General features: G+C 41.1%; 2 protein-coding genes and 2 non-coding genes across 4 annotated transcripts in view; 3 read left to right on the forward strand and 1 right to left on the reverse strand.

Annotated features, from left to right (window-relative positions):
• The window catches only part of Nox (NADPH oxidase), a 242,636-nt gene that overhangs the window by 183,196 nt on the left and 31,612 nt on the right, over positions 1-27,828 (reverse strand). The window lies entirely within an intron of this gene.
• The window catches only part of LOC135705766 (ejaculatory bulb-specific protein 3-like), a 173,934-nt gene that overhangs the window by 73,100 nt on the left and 73,006 nt on the right, over positions 1-27,828 (forward strand). The window lies entirely within an intron of this gene.
• Positions 5,141-5,212, forward strand: TRNAQ-UUG (transfer RNA glutamine (anticodon UUG)). The gene has a single exon. It is a non-coding gene; the product is annotated as a tRNA-Gln (tRNA).
• Positions 14,699-14,771, forward strand: TRNAK-UUU (transfer RNA lysine (anticodon UUU)). The gene has a single exon. It is a non-coding gene; the product is annotated as a tRNA-Lys (tRNA).

Here is a 27,828-nt window from a genome sequence, read left to right on the forward strand (position 1 = left end):
CAAAGTCGGTAGATGAAAATCTCACCTCACTCGAATGCGATACAAACGCTCTCTCGTGCATTGGCACCAGCACCACCTTCAAGAGATGGAGCACTTGAATTATTAGTGAAATTCACCGCAGAGACTGCCTCACTGGGGTGAGTCACCGCGGTGAGGATTTCGAATATTGCATTAATTTAAATATATTGTTTTCATTTTACTGTAAGGGGTCATCCACAAATTATGTTAAGGTTTTGAGTAATTATGAGACACCCTTCCCCCTTTTAGGATTCTAATAATTTAGGTTGAACTTCCCCTTCCTAAAATCCTAAGAAGGTTACTAAATTTCTGAGTTGGGAACATTTCCGTATTGTGGCCCGTTCAAATATTTTGTAACGTTACAGACCTTTAAAATATTCGATGTAAGATCAGGCTTCCAGTGCGCGCGCTACCGTATGCGAGACGCAATATGAATAGTCTCATAGTCAAAGCAATCTCATGCGCAAGAGATTTGTAGCACTCTGTTTCTCTCTCTCTTCAGTTTTGTCGCATCTCACATTCTCATAATGTCTGTGTGTCGCACTGTTTTGTAAGCACAGCACATTTCCGGATGTATGCGTTTCATGAGAACGAGTATCATGCGACGTCGCGTGAGGTGAAGCTCATGCGCTTTTCTCAATGAGACGTCGCTAAGCGACGTCTCAATGCGAACATCGAAATAACAAGCTCAACTGGAAGACCAACTCGTGTTCTTGATGTGGGAAAAGTGTTGTTTTGTTTTGAAAACGATGGAAAGCGACCTAGCTACTACACTCTTATCGAACATGGAGAAGAGGTGTCAGATGGCTATGACCAACAAAGTTTTCCCAGTGGCAATTTTCGTTGATTAAAGGATTAACTTGAAAAAAAGCCTATGAATGGAAAGAAGGAAGAGATATGGCTTTGGTAAAAAAAATGTACAATCAAGTTGTGGTTTATTTGCTCGTTAATATGCTTTTTTCAATTTCACCGAGGGTCCACGGTTCTAACACTAGGACTATTTGGAAATTTAATGTCGTAAATTTATTGTTTCAATTCAGCATCATGGTGGCTGATATGAACTATCCTGTGAGCACTAACACATCTGAAGAATTCAGTTGCTGCCGTAGTAAGTTTTGTTGATTGACAGGTATTCAATACAATTCCTGAAGCAAAGGATGGTCAATTAATTATGTCACGCAAATTCGGCCCATTTTCAAACCGCCCCCTCCCCCCTTTGTCACATTTTTTGTATGGACCTTATTTTTTTTTTTGTATGGCTCGTCACAGTTATCCAAACCCCCCCCCCCTCCCTCCTAAATGTGTGAAATAGCTAATGGACGACACCCAAGAAGCTTAGCAACAATCTGTAATACAGATATGACTCAACTTTTTCCTAAATTTATTACATTAACCTTAATCCAGCACTTCGTACCTACGTACTGTGGTGCAAAGTTGATCGGACAAAGGTCGTTTTCATACAAGCTAGCCCAGTTTAACATGTTGTAAATGTGTTCTGTTATGATTAATTGAACTGAAATTTTTACGCAGAACTACAAATATGTTGAATTTCACGTGTGAGAAATACCAAATTTTTTGAAGCACCTGCTAGAAGGTAACAATAAAAATAAAATTTGTGCATAGCTGATTGGACAAAGGTCAATGGAAAAGCAAGTTTTGAGTTAAAATTTTAGATCAATGGATCATAACAGAACAAATTTACAAAATGTTAAACATGGTTAATTTTTAGGTGTAGAATTGTGTCACCACCAACGTTTTTGCAGCAAAGTACACTTCTGCGTTGAAAATAATCCCTTGAAATAGTGTTCACTCAAGCCAGACAAAATACAAATATTAATCTTCAAAGTTCTATGGTCGGTCAAGTCAGATCGAACTGTGACATTTTTTTTTTAATTTCGAGAAAAACGAATTTAAAGCTGGCTGTTCAATATTGTGTCTTATGTAATGGGACAAATCATTTGTCCGTTGCTACTCTAATTTTTCAAATCTGGCTGAAAAGTGAAATGTAGCTGAGGGAATTCTTGATCTTATGATATCAATAACTATTTTTTTGTTTTTATTTTGCTATTTTGTCTCTTCTGATTTAACGCCGACCATATGATCTTGAATAGTAAAATGTAGTGCTGTTTTACATTCAAAATCGTCCATTTATATTTTTACGGGTCTGAGTAAAAGTGTTCTGATGGATTCTGAGTCTAATTTGGTGCAAATGCGCAATAACTTGTTTATTTTTCCACCAAATGGGCTGATAGCTTCAGATGCTTCCAAAAAATGTATTTTAGAAGATTTTCGCATAAGGACTTGTTGAAGGACACATAGTTCCAGAGATATTCCGGTATTATTTGGGGTGCTAACATGCAAACGATATCCCAACTACAGTAAGGTTGACATCCACCGCTCACGTAGTCTTCCTTTACCTTCCTTTAGCATCCTTTGGACAAGCATTTGCGTCTTCCTAGCAGCATGAGTGATGATCTTACGGTGATTCCAGTATATCTCTGCAACCATGTGTTGAGTCTGCTTGAATCTATACTAGAAGATATTTCTGGAATCATCTAAAAACTTCACCCCATTCCAAAAGCCACATGTGAAAAGGGCACACAAGTCTTCTGTGAACAAACCCTTGCAGTCCCTTCTCTCGTCACCCGACAACATCACATATGATGGGGCCGCGAGAGTCAAGGCATGCGAAACAGCGCACGGCGATGGCGCCCTGAGAGAGCGCATTGAGATGTTTCAATGAAACAGTCGCATGTGATTGAATACATGCGTCGCATTGAGAGAGCAATGCGATGAGACAAACAAAAATTGAAACGCTAGAATTTGTTGAGAGCGTGTAGCTTGTCGCGCGCATCGTTCTGGTCTCTCTTTTGCACAATTAATGTAGCTCACCATGGATTTGAGAGTCATGCGACGCTCCGTCTTTCAGCTCGATGTCGCATTTGTGTACGCGTGAGATTTCCGGAAGCCTGTGTAAGATCTTACAAAAAGAGGAGAGGGGGTTTAGCTAAATTTTACGTAGTCTTACAATCCAAAAAAGTGCTTCCGTAATTATTACATGACTCCTTATCGCATTTTAAGACTTCCCCCCAATTCCATTTTGCGTTATGTAATATTTGAATGGGCTCTAAATGAATTACTTTTTCTTTTGGTAATTCAGTGTATGTTTAGGTTTTTGGCATAAATACGGTTAAGGTAAAATTATTATCTTCTAACTATAATATATTTTGATAGAAAATACCATGAACCTGTAAAAAATATTGAAACTCCAATCTTCCATATTTCCTCTACATAATTTTTGGATGACTCCTGATTTATTTATGTTTATAAACAAACAAATATCTGACTGATGTAATGCGACGTAAACGGTGGTGCTCCGTGGTGCTCTACAGAGATATCACAGCACAATTGCGGTGTACTTCTTCTCACCGAAAATAGAGTGAAAACAGGTTAATAGAAAATGATTAACACTCACACACTTCCGTTCCGTATCTGTTTTCTCTTCAGTGGTGTTCGTAGATAATCTCCACAGAGACTATTCACTCTAGTGAGTGAGAATTTCTCACACGGGTGCAGTAGGGATTTTCATCTCATTTCCGTCCTACTAAGCACAACCCGCGCTTTACCTCTTTTTTGAACGGGTTTGAACAAAAAATGGAATATTTCTGTCAAAGATGACTTCTAAATTTATTCACCTTTCCATACGTACCGTTGAATTTGATAAAGAGTCACAAATTGTTGAGATATTGTTTAAAATCTAATACTGCTTCTTGATTCTAAATTCGTCCGACGAGTTTCAATTCCGTCCAAACGCATTGAAACGCCATTAGATTTTCTTCGTCCTACGGATAAACGTAGAAAAAGGGGATTCGCTAGGAGCTCTTCTTTTGTTTTGAGAACAATGAGCGTAAATATTCACACAATGCGCTGTAATTGGCTTTATGTTGTAGCTAATGAGCTAACGCATCGGAACAAATCTGTGATTGATTTGTGCACGGTGAAATCATTGATATTATTGATTTTTTTCTGATCGATAGAACAGAAATGTACGAAGTAGCGGTCTATCCTATTCCAGAGAATTTAGCATCCCTGGTTCCAATAACTTCAGATCATGGAAGAACAGAGGTCCTCAGGACAGTTCAATTAACTTCAAAACAATTGCAGGTATTTTACAAAAGTTATATGAAACTCAGGGAATTCCCGAAAACGTCTGTAAAGTTTTGAGATCTTCAAGGATGTTCAAAGAACTTCAGACAAATGTTGAGATTTTTAGGCAATTTCATGTTTTACAGGGTTGTTTCTTGTACTGCAAGAAAGGTCAGAGATCTTCAGAGCAGTTCAAGATGTTCCCAGGAATTATAAAAAAGTATTCAGAGCAGACCATGAATATCAGGGAAATTGATGGAATGATAGAGAAGTTCCGAGAACTTATTGGAAATTCACGAAAAAAAGTTCTAATAAATTCAAAGAAGTTAGGAGAGCTTTATTGCTTCAGGGTTGCACGGAAAGCCTAAGAAAAGTTTGTCAGGGAATTTTCTTGAAGAATTTATAATTTATTTTGGCTTTTAAGTCTTCAAGAAAAAGAGTTGATTACAGTTTTATCATCGTCAACGTTTCGATCCTGGGATTGGAATCTTTATCAGGGCTAGTATTGGTTTTAGAAATTGAACATCCTAGTTTATAGATTTATTGAGGTGGGCGCTATAAAAAAAATCAGTGAGTCACCAGCTCTAAATTTACCATGACAGCACTGGCATGGCGCGAAAGATAATTTTTTTCATTTACTTCTAGAAATGTAAACAATTTTATAACAAGCTCCCTTTTCGCGTACATGGCTGCTCAAAATCGAAAATGAATTAAATTTAGAAACAATCATTTGCATAAATGCACTTCAAAATATAAATACTTAAAACTGTATTCAGGAATTTTAATGGATTTCTTACTAACAATAGACGATTGAAAAATCAGATCATCTTCGTGGTGATCGTACAACTGTTTCTATAACTAAAACCAAAAATCAATTAGTTTCAGCTATTTTACAGCTTTCGCCACTTCTTGAAAACTAGCCACAACTCAAAATGAAAGTATCAAACACTTTTATGAGTGCTCAATTGTAACTAAGGGTTCCATGGTGTAATGGTTAGCACTCAGGACTTTGAATCCTGCGATCCGAGTTCAAATCTCGGTGGAACCTCACTTTTGCATAAAAGACACATATTTGACATGCGTGAGCAGTGATCTAATTAAATTCAATAAATGTTCAATAAATTTTTAAGAAAATAGATAACCCAGCGATGATTGGTTTTACTGAATATTGCTTATTGAGGAACTCGAAACAGAGGCGCAGCCAGGGTTATTTCTATATGGGAAATGTTTTGTACAATAGTAGTGATAAATGAATTTGAAATTTAGGACGTCACTTTGAATATACGAGAAGTTTTTGTGCTATGAGTTTTTGAAAAATATCGACCGTACTATTTGTAAAATGAAATGTCAACCAAAATTGTGAAATTCCAGCACATTTTTGAATGATTGCCTATAGTATTTAAGTGCTTTAGTATACAATGCCCAGTGGTCTAGAAGCTGTATTTAAGTGGAATAAATTGGTTGTGTCTAAATCATTAGTTTTAGGAGGAGGACTGAGGACTCTGAAATACTTTGACGATAATACAAAATAATGTTGAAGGAGCTTCGAGAGCATTTGTATAGGACTTCAAGGGTAATTATTAATTTTGAGAACAGGTCAGACGGCACCGTTGAGAGCAAATCTTCTTTGACTTGCACTAGGGATTTCAAATGTAGATACTTTCGGACTATTTATATACTATGTGTGATTCGGGCAGATTTAAATAAACCAATTCTTCAATAAACTAAGCCCCCTTTTTAGAATCTAACCACCAAGCTTTTGGCGATAACAAGGTCAATGAGTATTAAGCACCACCTGTTTTGGCGTCCAATTCACTTTAAGCTACGTATGGTCATACATTTGTGTGAAAATTGCCGTTCCGAATCGTAAATTTAGCAAACTATTAGGAAAATCGCTCTCCCCATGCATGCACCTTGGGGCCTCTAGGATTCAGCCCAGACATCTTGTTAAGCATGTTCTTGTTTTAACGCTTGGCACTTGTCTTACCCGCGAGAGTCAACATATACCTACTCTCATTTGTATCAGCACAGCAAAATCGGTCAAAAACGAACAAAAAACTCCAAATAGCTTCCACCACCAACAGCCAGACTGTGTGGTCCATGAGCACTCCCGCTTGTTAAAAAGTCAGTAGCTCCGCACACTTTGCCTTGTTTGGCTAATTACAATAATGATGATGATCGAAGCTAATAGAAAATTATGATGAGCAAATTGTAAAATTGTTAATGGTTACCTCTCTAATAGTGTTCCGCTGGGAGCTGCTCGGCACGTTTTTTTTTTCGGGTCTCCATTCCAAGTTGGCACGTGTTAGAATGGAACGGGAGTGCGAAACCAAATGGCATTGGTTTGTTTATTTGCGTCTTCGGAAGCGTACCGATCAATAAACCTTCTGCCAATTGATTGAACATTCTCGGGGAATGTTTATTCTAATGATCAAACATACCAAACAGTTAATTATGCTGTTGGAATCGGAACGCGGTCACCACCGAATCAATCAATCGCTAGACACACGTCTACTTTACAAGCGATATTCGTACTAGACGTGTGGCGAAACTAAGCAAAGCCTTCCGTCGCTTAGGTTGAAAGGTAGATAAGTGAGTCCACGGATCGAGGCTGACGCGAATGGAGACCTCCGAGCAGAAAGACGGAGGAACCACATAAATCTAAATATTTGATGTTGTTCGGTTATGACGTCTGTTGCGACGGGGTCGTCGTCAGGTCTGAGGTTATTTGTTTTTGATCACTTCATTTAAACAAACGTGTGAATTTTAATGAACTAACTGAAACTGATGAAAGACCTGTCGATCTGGGATTAAATGGCATGGACCAACGCAGACGGAAATCGTTGCATGAATGTTTTGTTTTTTTGAAGCTGTTTGTTTACCATTTGGAGATTATTAGCTGCTTGAACAAACAAATAGATAGACAACAGATAGTTGGTGGATGGGTAAACATGGGCCATGACGATTTAAGGGGTTGACACTAGTTGACCTGGCTTCAAGTTGAAATCCATACTGCCCAGGGTAAGGTTAACTGAACATGTAATATTGACATTAGATGAAATCGAGGACGCATTACTGATTCAGAGGATGATAATATATCTAGAAGTGTGCACAGTATGAGAGACATAATGCAAGAAGAGTCTATTTGAATATGCCCTGTGTGAGCTTAGAATACGGGGATCAAATTTGTACTATTTGAAAACATCACCAAATCCGTAAAACAATGTTTAAATGCTGAATGTTCGGAAAAGCTTCGATCTTTTCTACTTTCTACTGTCAGTTTTGGTGAAATATCCTGGCCTGGAAATGTTCCATGGAGGAGTTCCGTATTAAAATACAAGCTTGGATGAGCAGTTCACCAACCTTCAACGTTGAAAGGCATATGGAAGATGTTCTCGTCTTCCTGAGATAAATTACTATTTCACATTCGGAAACTAAAGGGTGTATTCGATAAAAATGGCACACACATATTGACTCACCCAAAATAAAACCGATTATCGGATTTTCTTGAAATTTTTAGGTAATAAAAAATTACTAATGAGTTATGATTTACAAAATTTGTTTTATTCAATTTCGTCTCCCATCCCGAATGCTCGCACCTTCCTTTTCCCTCCACCCATCAAATTTTGAACAATCGATTTTTCCATTTTTTTTTTGTTGTTTTTACCCAAATTTCCTTCATCTCCAGCTCTTTTTTAAAAGTTTTGGGATGTTTGCGAAGTTCCATCTTCATAAGACTGTGCCGCGTGATTTTCTCGTGAAAAGTTAAATTCAAATTTTAAATAACTAATAATATGAATTAAATTGTAACAATTGTGAAGTGGAGTTTTTAGTGGATTGTATGATGATGGCCAAATGGAGTTCCACTCGATTCCGTTGCTTTAGTAATGGACATTGATGAATAGTGAAGTCTTCCGGATAACAGCAGTTTGTTCCAGCCGTCGCAGACGCTCAGTTAAGTTATTTTTTGGCTTTCGTTTCTGTAGCTCTTATACAAAAATTCAATAAAATTAACAGTAGCTCATTAAATACGCGCCAATCAAGTATTGCAATACTGCTTGATGCAATATTTCAGCGATATATTGACATCGATATTGTATTGTAGCAGGGCTTACCGGAATACCTGCGTTCTTGTAATGGGCTATTGAGATTTTATGTCACTGCCAGACTGTGAAAGTTGGATTGTAAATACATACATACATACAGACCTTATAATGCCTCAAAATGAAAATTTAACATGAAACTGGCTGAAACTGGTTCAGAGGGATTCTGATTGTACGTTGTCGCTGAAATCTTGATCGATATCAGAACCGCACTGGCGATAATTCTCTTATATAACAACAAAACCCCACTTCGAAGCTCCTTACCTGATGTTATCCTGAACAATGTAAACCTTCTAACCTCACTAAGCCACATTACGGACGAGGTCGTTATTACTAAGTTGGTGGTCATTCCGTAGATCTGCTCCTTTTTAAAATAGTTGTGCAACATATAAAATCACTATACCAACCCTAGGTGAAAATTACGATGCCAGTAAAATATGAACCTGACAAATTTTGCAAACAACCTTTCTCTGATCCAGGTTCTTCGGTGGGTAATTAGATCTCTTTAAAGTTGTTCCATGCTGCGTGGAGACACATCAAAGTGTAAACTATATTGGTTAATACACTACATTGAATTCCTCTTTAGTAATGTGACTTATATTACAGGTATACTTCTATGAAACGTAGCTGTCACTTTTAACTTCCATCGTCAATATCTCGCTAATAACAATTGAATCATACACGTTAATATTACCGATAAATAGGAGATTATCTCATCTGTCCGATGGTGTTATTACTTTGCTTGTTTGAATGACCGTTTGCGAGAAATCGGCGATGGAAGACAGGAGTGACAGTTGCGTTATATCGAGGTATATCTGTATGTGTTTATTTTAAAGAGAATTTAAATTTATTTTAAAAGATCAAGTTCAGCACTGGGAGAGGTTGTGCGTGTGTTCGAACCTGATATTTGTTTTTCCGTGGAGTTTTTTTTAATTATTTATTTTATCTATAATTGCTGATCTAGCCATAACCAGGCCCAGGAGACAATTTCTAGTTCCTCATTCTAGGTCCCATTTATTTGCGCGCTGAGAAGCTGTTCAGAAGCCAAGTAGACCTCCACGAGGCGTCCCATCATTAGTTCCATCATTCGTTGAGTCGCAGCGTTGAACCTGACTATTGGTCACGAAAAGGCTTGCCAATGCACATCAAAAATCGACTACATACATCCAAACATTTGTTTACCTCAAATCGAAGGAAGGCATTCCGCGCAACTACCATAAACCGGACTAGTTCATGTTGATCTTTGTCAAGCTTCGTCTACAATTTGGACTTCTACATCAACACATGTCAGGCAGCCTTCAGGTTCAATTGGCTAAACTTAGTCAGTTCGTTAAATTTTGTAAATTTTTATCTTTTCAAACCAGTAACGTTGGGAAATCACCTTTTTGTGGTACGTTACTGGTATAAGATCTACCACCCCTAGTCGTGACAACTTCAAACTAGGGAATCAGGATTTTCCAGTAATCAAAGGATCACATTTTAGTCCTTGTTACTTGTTATGACTTGATAATAGTGACAAGACTCGGTTCGTGACCACCGCGCCGTTATGCATTTCTATATTGTATATTTCAAATCAAAAATAAATATTTCACATAATCCTTTCCCTTTGTCCTTCTCCTTTTCCTTTCCCTCTTCTCTTTTCAGAAAGCGAGTAATGGCGCTATAGCCATAAGTCATAAAAGGCTAGGACAAGAGTTAGTGCTCATGGCCCAACCGTCAGAAGAAAATGGAGCATCACTTAACCTTTCTAGTTATGATGCTTCCAACGACCAACCAATCATATAATTACCAAAATCGGAACGTACGGTACGTCCACGTTTCATCCATTTCATTCCATCTTAGATTTAAACAGGCCAGATGTTTTCTGAATCATCTTGCCCCTTAAATGCTGCACAGTAGGCCTGGCCGTTTTGATATGTGTGACACATCTCCGGTGTGGAACATTTATTAAATAGACAAGAAAAATGATGTAGGTATATATATACATATATATATATATATATATATATATATATATATATATGTATAGCTGGCTGTGTTGGTGTTAGATTAGATTAGATTAGATTAGATTCGAAGTTCCATCTTCATAATTGCCCAGAATTTTTCAATAGGATAAATTTCCGGTGAATTTGGTGGGATCATATCGTTCGGCACAAAATTGACTCCGTCCACTCCAACACGTTTTGAGCGTAGTGACAGGATGCTAGATCAGGCCAAAACAGAGTTGATCCTTTGTGCTTCCTTATGAATGGCAAGAGACGCTTCTTAAGGCACTCTTCCGTGTAAATCGCACCGCTGATTGTTCCGGAAGTGATGAAGGGAGCGCTTATTCTACCATATTCGCAAATCTCCTGCCAGATCAGGAACTTCTTTGCAAATTTCGATAATTTCTTCTTTTGAACATCTTCCGCAACATCGAACTTAGACTTGGCAACGAAATATTCTTGCCCAGGAAGTCGGCCTTGGCGTAAGTTTCGTCATCCGTCACGATGCAACGCGATTTGGTGAGCAACTTCGTGTAAAGCTTTTTGCATCTTGTAAATATGTAACCCAGCACGCTTTATGGTTTTCTGAACAAAGCCAACTGACACCTTGGATTTGTTGTTTCGACGATATGACTGTATGAATAACTATGAAACAGATGTAAACAATACACTATGAATAAGATTTACTCAAATTATTATGTTTTTTTCCTCACACGGTTCTAATGTTACATAAGATTTTCGGTGTGCCATTTTTATCGAATACACTCTTTAGCGTAAGTGAGCCAGTTTTTATCCTACACTCATAAAATTCCATGCGTCATCATCATGTGTCTCGCACTTAATTTTGCGTTTATTGTGAAACACATCCATTTCATGTGTGAATCTTATGCAATGAATCATGCCTCATTTGTGGTGGTATCAACAGCTTTGCACATCATAGTTCAATATTCTACAATAATCTACTTTATCGACTTCTACTTTGTCGACTTTAAAAATGAATCGAAAAATAAATGGGTCTGATTTGGGATTCGATCATGGACTGTTGAAGTGTGCTGCTGCCGGAGTCTTCGTTCGATCTCATTGTGCCACGGTTGTTCTCATGAGGCGAGTTGATAGGATAAAGTCACAAGCAGGGGTTGAAACAGTTGACGTTTTTTACTACACTCGCTTCGTTGTCGTGCGCGACAGTCTGTTTGTATTCGAACACTCATGCTCTACCGTCGTCTCTCTCACGCAACACGAGCGGTAGAATAACATTCGAGCTAAAAGAAAATTATCAAAATAGCTATCATATAACATGTGTGATTTCGTTGTAATTCCTCAATTTGGTGTAAATCAAACCATTTTTGATCAGAAATATTATTACTAGGACATCATTGCTTGCTATTTTCAGAATTCACACAAGCACACCATCAGCAGCTCTTATTATGAGAAAAAACAAAATACATACATTCGTGACGGTCTTCGGCGACAGTGTCGTATGACAGAGCCTGTCATACGACATTTTAGTTTGGTACTGTACTATGATAGCTTGTTTTGCAAGTGTCGGAGGCAAAGGCAGTCAATTATCACAGAAAATGTGTCAACTACCGTGACCGCTTACAAGACTGGTCACAAGTCTTGTTCTAGATGTTTACCTTTCTTAGCAAGCAATTCACATCGCATTGAAATGCAAAACACTTTAAATCCATCTGTTTTGAACAGTAGTGTAATTCAATGTGCAATACACTTGAATAGATAGTGAAAGACTTTCAACATTTCAAAGTTTGAAACACTATAAATTAACGTGTATAACACATTGAATCAAGGTGAAATACACTTAAAGTAAATGTGATTGTGCATTTGAAAAATCAAGTGTTTAAACACTTCGATCAAACGTGTGGAATTTTTTGAGTGTAATGGTCCTCTAGTTGGCCTTATATTAAATGTAATTTGTTTTAATTAATGTCGATAAAAAATTAGAATACATATTTTGCCATGTATCTACGGACAAAAAATCATGAAAATATATTTCAATTTGTCGTTCAGGCCCTAGGGCCAAAATCTTGAGCACTCGTGCCATATCTGGCACACTTACCCTAATATATGCTAGTTGATCGTTCAGGTCAATTATCCACCCTTTGAAAATAGAATTTGCTCAGCTTTTGCTAACTTTTCTCCATCCTTGATCATTTATCAATTCACGTGCTGATCAACGAAGCTTTATTTACTTTTATTCAATAACCGAAAACAGATCGAATCAATTTCAGCTCGGTTTGGCCTAAAAAGACAACCTATTGAATAATAAACCATCATTAACGTTACAACTGCCAATTCCGTCGTTCGCCATACAAACGTTAACTAATAAGCCGTATCTGGTAACCACCAAAACAAGTAGTTCCTAGCGTGTCTCTCGATTAGATCTGGTCTATTAAGCCATTCAAACCAGATTATTATACATTTCCAAGCGGCAGTCGTCGGTCCCCCCAAATCTTGGGATCACGTCCACAATTCATTTTCAGTAGAGTGTGTTGTTGTTAATAAAGCGTATATCTCACGGCTGTCATGTTTTCGTTTCTCCATCATTTAATATATAAAAATGGATAGTTTCCACGTTCATGATAGTTCCCCTCCCCCCAACCGGACTACTGATAGATAAAAAAGCAACCGCCCAAACACCGAACCTCTCAGTGCTGAGCGGCAGGGAATTGGTAGCATTTTCTCTCTGTGTCACGATCCATTCAAGAGCCCGACCACGACGATAGAATCAATCAAAGCACCTCGCAACTCCCGCACGTTAATCCACTTTTCTACGCGTATTCGAACGTCCATCGGTCCAAAATTCCCGGTAAGCGCGGGACCCCGGAGGACGCACGGTTCCATACATGGGGACGTTTCTCGCAGTGATTTATCAAACGGAAACAGACAACTCAAAAGGAATGCTAACATGTTTTTGGCTACTGCCCCCAACGTAAAAATCAATGCGTTCCAGTAGCCCGCATTTATTGTCGAGGAGAGAGAAAAAAAGAAGGAGAATCGTGAAACAGCTCTGTCATTTTTGAGGTTTTCATTTCAACTACAATGTCCCCTCGCGGCTGTACTAGACCTAGGTATAGATAGACGGTGATGACGATCTCTACTTGATCTTGGAGAAACGCGTTGAATGATGCTGAGACGGTGGTGCCCCCGCAGCTCTCGATGATAATTAGAAGCCGTCCACCCTCGGAGAGTGACCGGGATTATCATCGACCAGTCAGTTTGCGGCTGGTGTGTTTATGATTGATTAGGCCTGAAAGTCATACCACTCTGGCTAGCCGGAGCCGGAGGGTTGCGTGGGTTAAATATTCACGCATTTGACAAAACCATGGAAATGTGGCACGATGAGTACGAGGGATATCGTGGTTTATCCACAGTGGAAGTGACAGGATTACTGTATATTGACAGATCAGATAATATCGAAGTAGGTCGAACGAAGCGAGCTTGAAAAATTGTATCCACAGCTGAGTATAGATCCAGTGACCATCCAGCAGAGTGGTGCAGTGGAAGCGTGCTGGGCCCATAACCCAGAGGTCCGTAGATCGAAACTACGCTCTGCTATACATAGCACTTTTTTCATCCTGCCTATGCCAATCTTCGGCGCGAAGGAGAAGAACCCTTCGATTCATGCCTTAAAAGTACCTTCTCACGAAAAGAGTGCTCGCCCATATAAGGATTTACGCTCCAATTTCGGCGTTCCATTACATTTTGTCTTAAAACCGCCGATGAAGCGCGCTTTTTCCATCCATTCGACACAACTACCTACCGCTAATTGAATCGTGCTCGCACCATGCGATCGAATAAATCGAAAATCGCTTAAGACGTCTGAGAAGCAAAGTACCTACCTACGAGAAAGAAAAGCTCACACACGAACGCGGTCTGGCATTCGATTGAGCTATGTTATCGAAATGTTAAACTGACATTCGGGTACCCGGCTCTTCGGTTGGAGTCCCATCATCACCCGGATCCTATTGGAGACCATCATCGACGGAGAAAAAATAAAAAAAAAAAAAATGCAGAGCAGGGCTCTCAGCAAATTCACCGCTAATGGCCATTTATCCAACTTCGCCAGGTCGCTACCTATCTGCCAACCAGCAGCAGCATTATTATAAGAGGGTAAAGGGGTTCGTTGATTGAATGTATGGTACGTCGTGCCGCAAAAGGCAGTAAACTTAAAAAAGGGGAAGACTGTGTCAGCGGCTTGTGCTGTTGTGGTTGTTTATTTAAATTCCTCGAGGGACAAGCAGATTACCGGTTTGCAAAGTTGTGAGTTCTTAAAAAAACACAGGTAGGTACGTTCCATTCAGAAGATTATTAACCATCGATTTTTAAGTTAAATAACGGCATTTCATGGAATTACAGTTTCTTTTTCAAACTCAAATTGATTCCATAGAAACATCAAATTGAAAGCATTTTCCCCTTAAAGTATGTGCCCGGGTAGCTCAGTCGGTAGAGCGTTGGACTTTTAATCCAACGGTCTAGGGTTCAAGTCCCTATTCGGGCGGGCAGATTTTTTTACAGATTTTTTTAGCACATGAAACTACTTCCTCACGTTTGCCGCAGCAGTACTGCATGGGGAAGGAATTTCGTACGTTCATTTAGCAATTTCGTTGCAATAGTGTTACAGATTTGAGCTCTAGAAAATTTGAAGTGGTAGTGGAAGCCATGACGGCCATTTTTGGACCCTGTAATCTATACCTTAATATTTGTGAAATTTTTTCACTGTAACTGCTGTCACAAGCGGAATTCACAAGGAGGAACCAATGACATCTGTATTTCATTAAAAAGTTAATGAAATATGCTAACGTTTGTTGAATTTTCGGGTTGAAACAATTGTTTTGAACAAAAATTACACGTCCTAGAACTGTGCTTAGAAAGATAGTTTTGGGCAGCAACTTTGTAGGTCCAGGAAAATCACCCATTACTATTAGAGATTTGCTAAACTGAACACCGAGTCGTCAATAACTGCTCATTAGCGTGGCCCAAAAAATAAATGTTCAAATTTTCCATGGGTGTTGGGGGATTTAGGTTCGTTGGTTGAGCTGAATACTCCGCTTGCCTTTCCGTGCTCCAAATATACACCTTGTAAACCACCTCATGTACCTTATTAGATCCTACGTTGTGTGTTTTTCCAGAATCGTACTATTTGTCCTTCCAATTCCGATCCTTTTCCGAATATCCTAGGTATCCTTTTGCTCCTCTTGTTTCCTTTCCTTCCACAAATGCAATAGAACTGAACCAATTCCACTTCCAAACACTTTATTTAGGGACCAAAGTTTAATACACTTTATTTGTATGGGTTTGTAAAGCGCGCGCGTATATATTTTTTGCCTTTATTCGTTCGCTATCGGTTGGCTAACTAAATTCACTGTTTCGTTATCTGTCTGTCATACCTAGGAATTCATGTACTGTCTCTTCGTGTTCTATTCGTATTGAGTGTTCATTTAGGTACTAATAGTGTAAGTATTTAGTGAGTGTCTTCTATATGTGGTGAATGTATAACAGTTTTGAATCAACCAGTGTTGTAAATTCAATTTTAAATAATTCAATTATTGCATAATACTAAAACATCCAACATTTCCGCCCTCCTTGAAACTAAGTTTCAACATACCTGAACAAGCCTAGCTTATGTTAGATAACGTTCAAAAATTTTGCTTAATCTCTATTCGATGAATTCAATTAATATCGGCAGAATTCTCGGTTGGTAACGGGCAGATGCGGTTTGCTGGACGCCTGTAGGTCCCTTTAGACGTCTTGATCGTCACCACTCGTATAACTCCGTCTGCGCCAGGGTGAACCTCAGTTATCCTTGCTAGGGTCCATTGAAGTGGTGGTAAGTTGTCCTCCCGAAGAATCACGATGCTGCCTACACGGATGGTGCTTGGTAGACGGTTCTTACTTGCTTCCTGAAGTCCAGTGATGTACTCTTGACTCCAACGCTGCCAGTATCGTTGGAACATCTGCTGCCGTTGCTGATAGTGGGCTAAGCGGCTAGTGGGTATGGCTGTAAGATCGGGATCGGGGAGGGCTTTCATAGAAGTCCCGATCAAAAAATGGGCTGGTGTTAGGGTATCGAGGTCTCTAGGGTCGTCTGATAATGGGGCTAGAGGTCTAGAGTTAAAGGCGGCCGATATTTGTACGAGCAGGGTGCAGAAGTTTTCATGACTCAATTGGTTCGTACCGACTTCCTTTTTCAGGCAACTTTTGGCGGAGCGTACTGCTGCCTCCCACAATCCACCGAAATTGGGGGCACGGGGTGGAATTAAATGCCAGGATATTCCTTGCTGTGACATTTCAGATCCAATAGCTTCTTGGGCAGCTTTGCTGTTGAGGCTCTTGTACAGCTCATACAATTCGTGTCTAGAGCCTTAGAAATTTGTAGCATTATCTGAATGGATCTGCGATGGAAGTCCATGGTGTCCAATGAATCGGCGAAGTGCAGATAAGAATCCCGCATTTGACAGGTCCATGACTAGTTCCAGGTCTATCGCTTTGGTCGTAAAGCATATGAAAACTGCAATGTGACATTTCTGTGGGGCTGCTCGACGGTGAGGGGGCTTTAAATAGAAAGGTCCACAAAAGTCCACGCCAGTTATGAGAAACGGCCGAGCTGGGCATACTCGCGTAGATGGAAGCTGTCCCATCGGTTGTTCAATCGATGTGGGGCTCGACCGGAAGCACCGATGGCACATTCGAAGTACAGAACTGACGACTCTTTTGCCGTGAATTGGCCAGAATTCCTGCCTTGTAGCAGCGAGCGTAGCTTGATGTCCTCCGTGGTGGGTTTGAAGATGATAGTATTCGATGAGTAGGCGAGTGAAGACATGTGATTTTGGTAATACCGCTGGATGCATTGTCGCATAGTTCTCCAGCGAGTGTCGTAGCCGTCCGCCAACTCTGATAATGCCACCCTTGTCTAGGAAAGGGCATAAAAGCTTTAACGGTGATTTATGTGGAACTTGATAACGCCTTTTCAAGGGGTTGATTTCTTCCAAGAAACATTCTTCTTGAACCAGCCGCACGAGGGCCATTTTTGCAGAGTTTATCCCATGGACACTCAAAAATAACGAAGTGTTTCTTTGGGTGGATTTTCGGCAGTTGGCAGCAAACCGTAAGCATAATGCGACTATTCTGACTAACGGAAGAAAAGAAGATCGAAGAGTGAAGAAGATGTTGGGCTCTTTCGAGGCAGCGGTTGCTTGAACGACGACTCGGGGTTCCAGATCTACTTCTTCAGGTACGGATCCAGGACATTCCGTCAGCCATTCTTTCGGCGCCAGCTTCAACCATGACGGTCCGTGCTTCCAACGATCACTTTCCAAGAAATCCTCAATGTCCATTCCACGTGAAACCAGATCTGCGGGATTCTCCTTACCGGATACATGTAGCCATGGGTGTCCATAGGTGGTTGTTTGTATAGTCGAAACACGGTTTGCTATGAAGGTTTTCCACGAATTTGGCGGAGCTTTCAACCAATGCAGAACAACAGTTGAGTCCGACCAGAAAAATGCCTGCACTCTATCTAGTGCGAGGGCCCCAATAACTGTCTGATATAGATGCGCAGCTTCTCTAGCTGCGCATAGTTCTAATCTCGGGATCGTCAATCGTTTTAAGGGAGCGACCCGAGATTTCGAGGACAAAAGCTCAATGCGTACGTTGCCCTGTTGATCCATGGAACGCACATATAAGCAGGCTCCGTACGCAAGATCGGAGGCGTCAGCGAAACAGTGGAGCTGTACGTCGACGTAGTCTGGGATGAATGAGAACCTGGGTATGCTGAATTCTGCTAATTTGAACAGTCGGCGATGGAAATCCGTCCACTTTTGCTGTAGTTGTGGTGGTACTGGGGAATCCCATCCTGTTTGCAGTAGCGCCAGCTCTTGCATAATTATTTTTGCAGTCACCACTAAGGGAGAGATCAATCCTAGGGGATCGAATAGTTTGGCTATTGCAGATAATATGCGCCTTCTGGTCCATTCTCCTTCTTCCTCTCCAACATTATATAAGAACCTAAGCTGGTCCGCTTTCGGTTCCCAAGTAATCCCTAGCGTTTTAACCTTTTCATCGGGATTCAACTCAAAGGTTATTGTAAGATCAGTACCCAACTGGTCCTCAGGAATACCGGATAGGACTTCAGGCTGATTCGAGCACCATTTCCGGATTGGAAATCCTCCTTTGGCCATCAACGATGTCAAATTTTTTCTAAGCTCGATGGTTTCGACGACATTTGCGGATCCTCCAATATAGTCGTCGACGTAAAAATCCTTTTGTAGCGCTAGGCGAGCTTTAGTACCTTCAACTCCTTCATCTTCAGCCAGCTGTTGTAGTGCCCGGGTTTCCAGAAAAGATGACGGTGTAAGCCCATACGTTACGGTCCGCAACTCGTAAACATCTATGGGATCATCCTTCGTGAAGCGAAAAAATATCCGTAGACAAAGAGTGTCATTAGCGTCCTGAAGTATCTGCCGATACATTTTTTCCACATCTCCCACAAGCGCCACTTCATGCTTGCGGAAGCGTATCAGGAGATTTAGCAGATCATCCTGAATTACAGGTCCCTTCAGAAGAACATCGTTGAGGGAGTATCCGCTGTCTGTACGTGCCGATGCGTCAAATACGACGCGCACTTTTGTAGTTGTGCTTGATTCTTTTATCACTGCGTGGTGCGGCAAATAAAACACCTTCCGTTGACCTACTCCGTTGGCCTCTGCCTGCAGTTCCGTTGTCGTTAGCCTTCGCATGTGCCGCATGTCCACGTACTCCTTCATGAAAGCGTGGTATGGTTCCTTCATATCCGGGTGCCGCTCCAACCGATTCTCCCAACATCCGGTCCCAGCTATTTTGTTTCGGCAGCTGCACGATATACCGGCCATCTTCTGCTCTGGAATGCGTACTCTTGAAATGCTCCTCGCAGTCTTGTTCCTCCTTTGACCATGCAGGTCGGTCGTCGCAGCTTTCTACTCTCCAGAACTTCTCCAATAGATCTTCGATTCTCTCGATAGGGGTGACTGCCGTGCAACATCGAACTGACTGTTTCTGCTGTAGACTTTCATCACGTCCGGATACAATCCACCCGAATACCGAATCCACGAGTATTGGCAGCTTTGGACCCAACACCATTCTTTTCACCTCTCTATCGCGCAGGAAACTGAAGAAATGTTCCGCTCCTAGTAGCAAATCAATGCGGCCGCTTATGTTGAATTGTGGATCCGCCATCTGCAGGTCATGAGGAATATTCCAATGCTTGATAGGAATCGTAACCGAAGGAAGTTCAGATGTCACTCGCTGCAAAACCAGGAAATCCAATTCAATTGAGAAATCGGTGACTCTGGACTTAACCGTTGTATTCACTGCATGTCTTGCCGTCGATTCCGATTGTCCAACTCCTGTTATGGGAACGCATATTGCTCGACGTTTAAGCTTCAGCATTTGGCAAAGTCGTTCGCTCATCACATTGACCTGCGATCCATTATCCAGCAACGCTCGGGTTAGCTGTGTACCACCATTTTGATCCCGTATCGCCACGACCACTGTTGAAAGGAACACCTTGGAACTCAAAATTTCCTTTTTCGTTCCAACGCTGTATGATCCGACTGCGACTCCTTCGGCTGCTTCGATTTGTTCTTCTTCCGCTGCTTCTGCTGCAACGTGCATCCTAGCTGCGTCGCTTTTGCCATTGCTACCTCCTCCATTACCAGGTTGAAACCCCGGATGTATCAAAGTGTTGTGCTTCTTCCCACATGTCTTGCAGTTAAACCTTGACGAGCAGTCACGAACCCAGTGACCCGTTTTGAAGCAGTTGCTGCATAGCCGTTTTCTGTTGACAAAGTCCAACTTTTCTCTTAGTCCAAAACCCTGGAATTTTGCGCACCGTACCAAATAATGCAATTCACCACAACATTGGCAGTTTGGATCACTTTTTCCGCCCTCCGTAGACGTGTGTACAGTCACGCGCTCTCGTTTAGCCGCCGCCTTTTCTCCAGAAAGTCCACCAATACCGCGAACGTAGGTTCCCGTAACGATGCAGCGTGATCCTCCCATAGCTGCATAGCTGCATAGCTACTTTTACACTTGAGCAGTTCTGGCAAACTTAGTCAGGTTCTTTTGGATTTTAGACAAGCTCTTATTGCGAATGAACACTAAATATTCATGCATAATGACTTCTCAACATTTAGTGTTCATCAGTGTTGGGGAAATATCAAAAGATCAAATCTCTCCAATGTGCATAATCTCATTTGATTATCGTAAACAATGGTATCATACCATGCTAACAAAACTCAACAGCTACAATTCTCACCAAAAACTGTGGTGTGTTTGAGCTTCAAGATGTTTACTGTACACCCGAACACGCACCGAAACTTCCAGCACTGCTTGCAGCAGGCTTGGATATGCTCATTACAACTTGAATGCTACTTTTCGAAATTATGAGACTATCAGATATTATAATAATATTTATTGCTTTCAGAGGGTCAGCTCTCTCAAATAATTCTCTTCCTGAAAATTATCTCCAATCCCAAATTGTCTGGAAAAAAATATTTTTTGTTGAAAATCTTAAAACATCGCTACATTTATGAAAACTCTTGAGAAATTCCGAGGATTCTCAAAAATTTCTTCAAGTCTGCATTTGTTTACAATAAACTTATTTGGTTACTTAACATATAACAAACAAAACAAAACATAAGAAAAAAAAAACTTCAAAGCATATAACAATCAGCCGTATTCCATATTCAAGTTACTAGAACGCAACGCAGCGACGAACCTCCTTTCGTTTTCTTTCGACTTTCCTCCTTCATTTCCCCATATCCCAACCCAGCAAAATCCACGGCGAGCGAACGTCTTCGTGCTGCACCGTACCGTTGTGGGGCGATCACGAAGACGATCCGAAGAAGAAATCAGGAAAACTTTCCCTTTCATTCGACTCCGTTTCGTTGACCGCCGGCCGACCGCACTGGTCAGCGCCCGGTCGGCAAGGCGGCCGGCTCGGGGTTTGCGTTACGATCGCCGCACTCTACTGCGGTCCCTGATGTTGCATGAACTTGCTTGTTGTGCCGAGTGAACTTGATCGCGTTGCGCGACGACGATGCTCGACTTTACTGCATCTTCACCCATGTAGCGGCATGGGTCTTGTAATTATGTCCTAAATTGTATGTATTAAGTTTTATAATATAATTAGCGTTCGTTTAGCCATCACCTCAAAATGATACCATGTCGATTTTTTAAAATATTTTTTTTATTCCTTCCCCCTTCACTTTGGAGGTAGCAAAGTGTCTCGCGCTGAAAGTTTGTCACCATCATGTTTTTTTTTCTATACCTATGTATCACTAGCCAATTTGGGATCAAGTTTCAAAGTTAGGATTTTCAAAGAGAAAGGACGTAACAAGTTGCAGTTTGAGTCGCAAATCAGGAGCTCTGGCAGCAGTAACTAATTATAAATTTTGAAGGTAAACATGACCGACCTGCCATCGGTGCCAGTGAAGCAGAATGGAATTTGCCTGATAGATAGGCACATGCTCAGGGTAGGAGAATGTTTTTTTTTGCTCATTCGGCGAATTTCCGTTTGATGTGGGTCGTGTTAATTTTCATGACACACAATCTGCAGCGTGCCAATTTCGGTGTGCTGCGTTGGCAACAGTTGTGGAATTGGAAGCCATTTCCAGTGTGATGTGTTTGACTTTTTGGTTCGGCCATCACTGTTTGGGTGGTCTTAATATCATCGTTTCAACTGGATCTTATGACGACTGTGGTAGGTTTTGTTGTGCTGTCTGTTGACTGACGCAGCTGACAAATTTGGGCATTAATGGCAGCTCTAATGGGTTCACAAAGTTGTTTTGAAGTGTTCAACAGCAGTGAGTGACATCGATTGTGCAAACAAAATATTGTGAACATTCCACCGAAGGCAGGATCAATTTATACTGCTCATTTATAATACGCGCAACTTGTTACAACATTATGCTAAAAATGTACGACACTCGTTCTTTATCAAGGATGCGTTTTTAATTTAAATCACCTGGTCAAAATCATCCACATGCTCTTTAAACGTTCAATCGTCGATAAAAATAACAAATTAAATATTCATTCGAATCCCTTTAAAAACGCACAACCGAATAGGAGAAGGTGATAATCATCGCCTTAATCGATTGTCACCTCGTAAAGTTCAGTATTTTCGGTATCGTAAAAAAGGCTTAATTTGATACGTCTTCTTTCGTTAATAACTATCGAGCTTTGCTCCCCCTCAGTATAATGAGCTGACCAGCCAAAACTTCCCGAAAGTGCCGCGATCACAGCTGAGCTCAAAGCCCTCTCGCTGCAAGATCACATAAAATGAGACTTAATGAAAGTATGTAAATACTTATAAAACCGCAGTGTCAGCTCTCGGTTTCACAGGTCGAACTGTGCTGGTGGAATATATGCCTTATTAAAAATAACGCCAACAGTTTTGAAACTCTTTTAATGATCTGACGAAGATGAGATCATCCTTTCGCTCTGGCCGATTTTTTTTTATCTTGAGCGGAATGATCGTCATCAAAACGCAATCGCACAGAATCCGGACCGTCATAACTGAACATTTTGTGACGGATATCGGTGACCACAGAAAATAATAATATGATGATCGTCCACAGTCCGCGCAGGTTGACGCAAGGGCAAAATAAAAGATGAATGGATGACCGGCGAGTGAAACTCCCCTGCTGCTGCTGAATGGTCGTCGAGCTTCGATTGGTGTATGATGATCATCACCTAGGCAGACGGACAAATGATTGGGGTGTCAGATCCACTGAGAGTCCGTGTGTCGGAGGGCGGTGGGAGATCTTCATCTCGTCGCGTGATAAATTATGATAAGTTTATTTTGACTCTGTGTCGGGACGGAGCAGTGCCGTTGCGGTGTGGTATTAATGTACATATTATTATTTGAGGTTTAATTTCGGTTTTATTATCTCGGATTGCTTTGTGCGGAGAGGTTTAACGTTGGTTCTTGTGAAATGCTTGAAGCGGTCGGTGGGATATGTATTGATATGGGCTTATTTCACGCTGAGCGCCAGTAGAAATTAGTGCCCATAAGAGAAGGCCTACAGCTTTAGGCAAATTGGAAGCTTATCTGGGTTTGGAAGTGTATAACGAGATAGAAGATGAGGCAACACTGCTCAGAAAATAAGTATAATTTTATTGTTGATGATTGATTGAGTCTAATATATCCCCACACACGATAACATTATAAATCCTGTAAAGCTAAGAGGCACGTCATGCAAAGTTTAAAATATTGTATGAAAACGTCCATCTTCCTGACAAACTTTTAGGCAATATTGCTTTCAAGTTTTTCGTTTGTGTAAAATAAATTATGTTAAAGTTTACATTTTTGTTATTGTCTGATTGCTTTGTGATTGTGCTTCAACAATTATTCAGTGACTGATAAAATTTTGGTTCTTGACGCTGGTAATCCTGATATAATAATTATATTTATCAAGTTATTCCTTGATTTGTTTTCCGTCGATTTTGTTTTCCGTACTGAATATCAATGCTACAGACGCCAGGAAGGCAGCTCCCACCTGGACCCTACATATCGACCCATCAACTCATGAACCGGGGACCGGATTAACTTTCCTTAAGGCGTGATCAGAGGATGTTATGTCTCAGAACATGCTGGAGCGAGAGGTAAACACGCCACTTGATGATGTTTTATCACGAATCAAAAACAAACTAAATAGTGAAAGAAAAAAAGACGGCCACATGGGATATATCATGATCCTGACCATATAAAGGTTACTGTCTTCGTCAAAATTGCACAGTAGGTGGAGAGAGAACAATTGTACAGAATGTTCTCAAAATGTGGCGCTAATGTGCAAATTAATTTCCTGTATAAAATATATCTCGAGATCTTTACTATTTAGAATGTCTTCAAATTTGTGGGTTAGTTAGTTCAGAATTCTCTCACTACGTGACACTAGTCTACGTGTGGACTTCACGTAGATACCCTGACTTCGTAGATGGTGAGGATTTCAAGGTATAGGTTATAGATACACATGTTCACTAGTGCCGCGTAGTGAGGGAATTCCTAATTTACCTGTGCATCTACGTGGCCTGATGGGATATTATTCCGTGAATTCACCGACTACTCAAAAAACCAGTCTGGATCCAATGGCAATCCACTGACAAATACTTAAGGCTCTATCATGTGGACGGTGGAAACCCTAGGGTTAGCACCATTATCAATAATCATTCTTTGCGACATTCTGTGGACGGTGGAAACCCTAGGGTTTCCACCAGAGGTGAGTATCTGTACCATTCACCAAATATTCCAGCGCCAAATATTTCCATGTTGCAGAACACGACCCGTGACGCTAGTCGTTTATGGGTTTATTACCAAAACGTACGTGGACTGCGCACCAAGATCGACGACTTTTACTGCAACGTCCTGGAGTGCAATTTTGACGTCATCATTTTAATCGAGACGGGGCTTAACGAGGCTATCAATTCGACGCAGCTTTTCGGAAGCAACTACAATGTGTACCGATGTGACCGAAGCCATATAAACAGCAGCAAATCTCGTTTCGGAGGGGTTCTAATTGCCGTACATCATCGTTTTATCAGTAGCAGTGTCGTTGCAACGAGCGGAGAAACGATAGAACAAGTGTGTGTATCGACGAGGATTGGATCCAAGCGACTATTGCTGTGTGCAATTTACGTTCCTCCAGACAAGAGCAAGGATCTCAGCGTTTTGAATGGGCATATTGAATCGATGCAAGAGCTTTGTAACAGTGGCTCTGACAGCGATTGCTTGCTGGTATGCGGTGACTACAATCAACCTGGGATATCCTGGAGTTGGGCTGATGGCGAGATTCGACCTGTGAACTCTGTTCCTTTACCAGTTGCTAGCTCATTCTTGATTGATGGCATGGATTTCCACAACCTGCATCAGAGAAATCTCGAGCGCAACCAATTAGGACGCATCCTGGATTTGTTCTTTTGCCATACGGACTTTCCTGTGGAAATCTCGAGATCTGTTTCACCACTCTTGCCAGTTGATCTTCATCATCCGCCACTAGTCGTCTGCTTACCATCTCTACTTGATGACGGTGCACTGCTGCTGAATGCGAGTGATGAGCTTGCGTTAGACTATAGCAAGATTGATTTCGATGTTCTAATGGACTTCCTTTCCGTCACTGACTGGGATCTTCTTTTCGATGGACTGAATGCTGATGAAATGCCTGAAACGTTGTGTGCTGTGCTAAATAATTGGATGGATACAAACGTACCGATTCGTTGGCCTGCTGTTTCTCCTGCGTGGAGCACCGCTTTGCTACGAAAACTAAAACGAAAAAGAAATGCTTTGCAACGTAGACTTCGGCGATACCGTTCCCTGGCAAATAAGCGTAATTTTCACTTGGCGTGTAACGAGTACCGTAATCTTAACTCTTCGCTCTACAAATCGTACGTTTTACGAGTGCAAACTAATTTAAGGCGAAACCCCAAGAGCTTTTGGAGCTATGTAAACTCGAAGAGGAAAAATTCAACAATGCCTGCAAGCGTTTTTATCAATGACGTTGAATCGTCGATAGGCGGGGAGAAATGTGAGCTTTTTGCTGCTCATTTTTCGTCGGTTTTTGCCGCAGAATCCATCACCTCGACTGAACTTGTCTCGGCTGTTTCAGATGTGCCTTCAAACCTTGTTGACATAAACACTTTTGAAATAACGCCCGTTATGGTAACTAATGCCGCCAAGAAAATGAAATGTACCTTCTCGCCTGGACCAGATGGCATTCCTTCTGCAGTGTATTGTCGTACCATTGGAGCGCTTGTTGAACCGCTTTGCAGAATCTTCAACAAATCTTTTGTAGAGTCGAAATTTCCTGCAATCTGGAAAGAGTCATTTATGGTTCCGGTACACAAGAAAGGAGATAAACGTGACGTTAAAAACTACAGAGGAATTACTAATCTCTCTGCAGCATCAAAACTGTTTGAGATAATTGTGAGTGGTTTCATTCTTGAGCACACCAAATGCTATATCTCTAGTGACCAACATGGCTTCATGCCTGGACGATCGGTTACCACAAATCTTCTAGATTTTACCACGACATGTTTTGAGCAACTGGAAAATGGGGCACAAATAGACGTCATCTACACTGATCTAAAAGCAGCGTTTGATACGATCAACCATGACATTATGTTGGCAAAGCTATCCAAACTCGGTGCGTCGGACCGTTTGACTTCGTGGTTGTGCGAGTGAAACTCGATTCCAGTACTTCCTCGTATTTCACGAACTCGTCAGGTGTGCCACAGGGTAGCAATCTTGGCCCGTTGCTGTTTGTGTTGTACATCAACGACGCACTTCTTCTACTTGGAGATGGCTATAAGCTTGCGTATGCCGATGACCTAAAGCTGTACTTCGTGGTGCGGACTGCTGAGGATTGCATTCGTCTTCAATCGGTATTGGATCTGTTCGTTGATTGGTGTCGTCGGAATAAGCTTACCCTCAGCATTCCTAAATGTATGGTAATGTCGTATTACCGCATCAGGCAGCCGATTGTTTTTGACTATGCCATCAACGGTGTGGTTCTTCAAAGAACCGACCAGTTCAGCGATCTTGGTGTTCTACTGGACCATAAGTTGACGTTCAACCTCCACCGCTCTGCTCTGATCACAAAGGCGAATCGCCAGCTAGGTTTTGTGTCGAAAATATCGAAGGACTTCATTGACCCACACTGCCTGAAAGCTCTCTATTGCTCACTTGTGCGACCAATCCTGGAAAATGCCTCCTTGGTCTGGTTTCCACATCAGTTGACTTGGAGCTTGAGGATCGAAAGTGTTCAGCGCAAGTTTATCAGGATAGCATTACGTAATCTACCATGGCGTGATCCGCAAAATCTCCCGCCGTATTCTGATCGCTGCAATCTGCTGAGCTTGGATACTCTGGAATGCCGACGGAAAAATCAGCAAGCAGTTTTTGTTGCCAAGCTATTGAATGGTGAGGTCGACTGCTCGAGGCTTCTCTCGCTGTTGGATATCCGAGTACCACCGAGAACATTACGAAGTGGTACCCTTCTCCAACCGCGGTACCATCGAACGGCGGTCGGTTACAACGAACCACTAACAACTATGATGCGTACGTTTACGGCTGTCGAAGAATTATTCGAATTTGGGGAATCTTCATCTCGCTTTTTGGCACGGATTAGAAACACTTGAATTGTTTAGCTTTAAGGTTGTTTCATGTAGACAATAGTCCGATGAATAAAATTAAATAATAATAATAATAATAATAACCATTTGGAATGCCCTGATCATCGTAACAGAAGCTTGTTATCAAGCTAGAATGTGTTTTACAACACAAGCTAAACTATAGCAGGACGTGTTTTTCTTTTGCTGCGTACTTTTCGTCAGTGAATTAAGCATTATTCGCTTTAAATTTGTTAATTTGTGTGCTGAAATTTAGTTTTAAGTGTTCATTAAGTTATAGTTTAGTGATATATCGTGTTTGCCTGTGATTGCCTTGAGTGACTCGGTTGACCTTGAATCTAACCTCCAAAATCTAAGACGCAGCTTCAGTTCCATTGTTCGGTGTCGGTTTTCAT

This window comes from Ochlerotatus camptorhynchus, unplaced genomic scaffold, assembly GCF_037179485.1.
Source record: "Ochlerotatus camptorhynchus isolate MF236.1 unplaced genomic scaffold, CSIRO-AGI_Acam_v1.1 ptg000274l, whole genome shotgun sequence".
NCBI lineage: Eukaryota > Metazoa > Arthropoda > Insecta > Diptera > Culicidae > Ochlerotatus > Ochlerotatus camptorhynchus.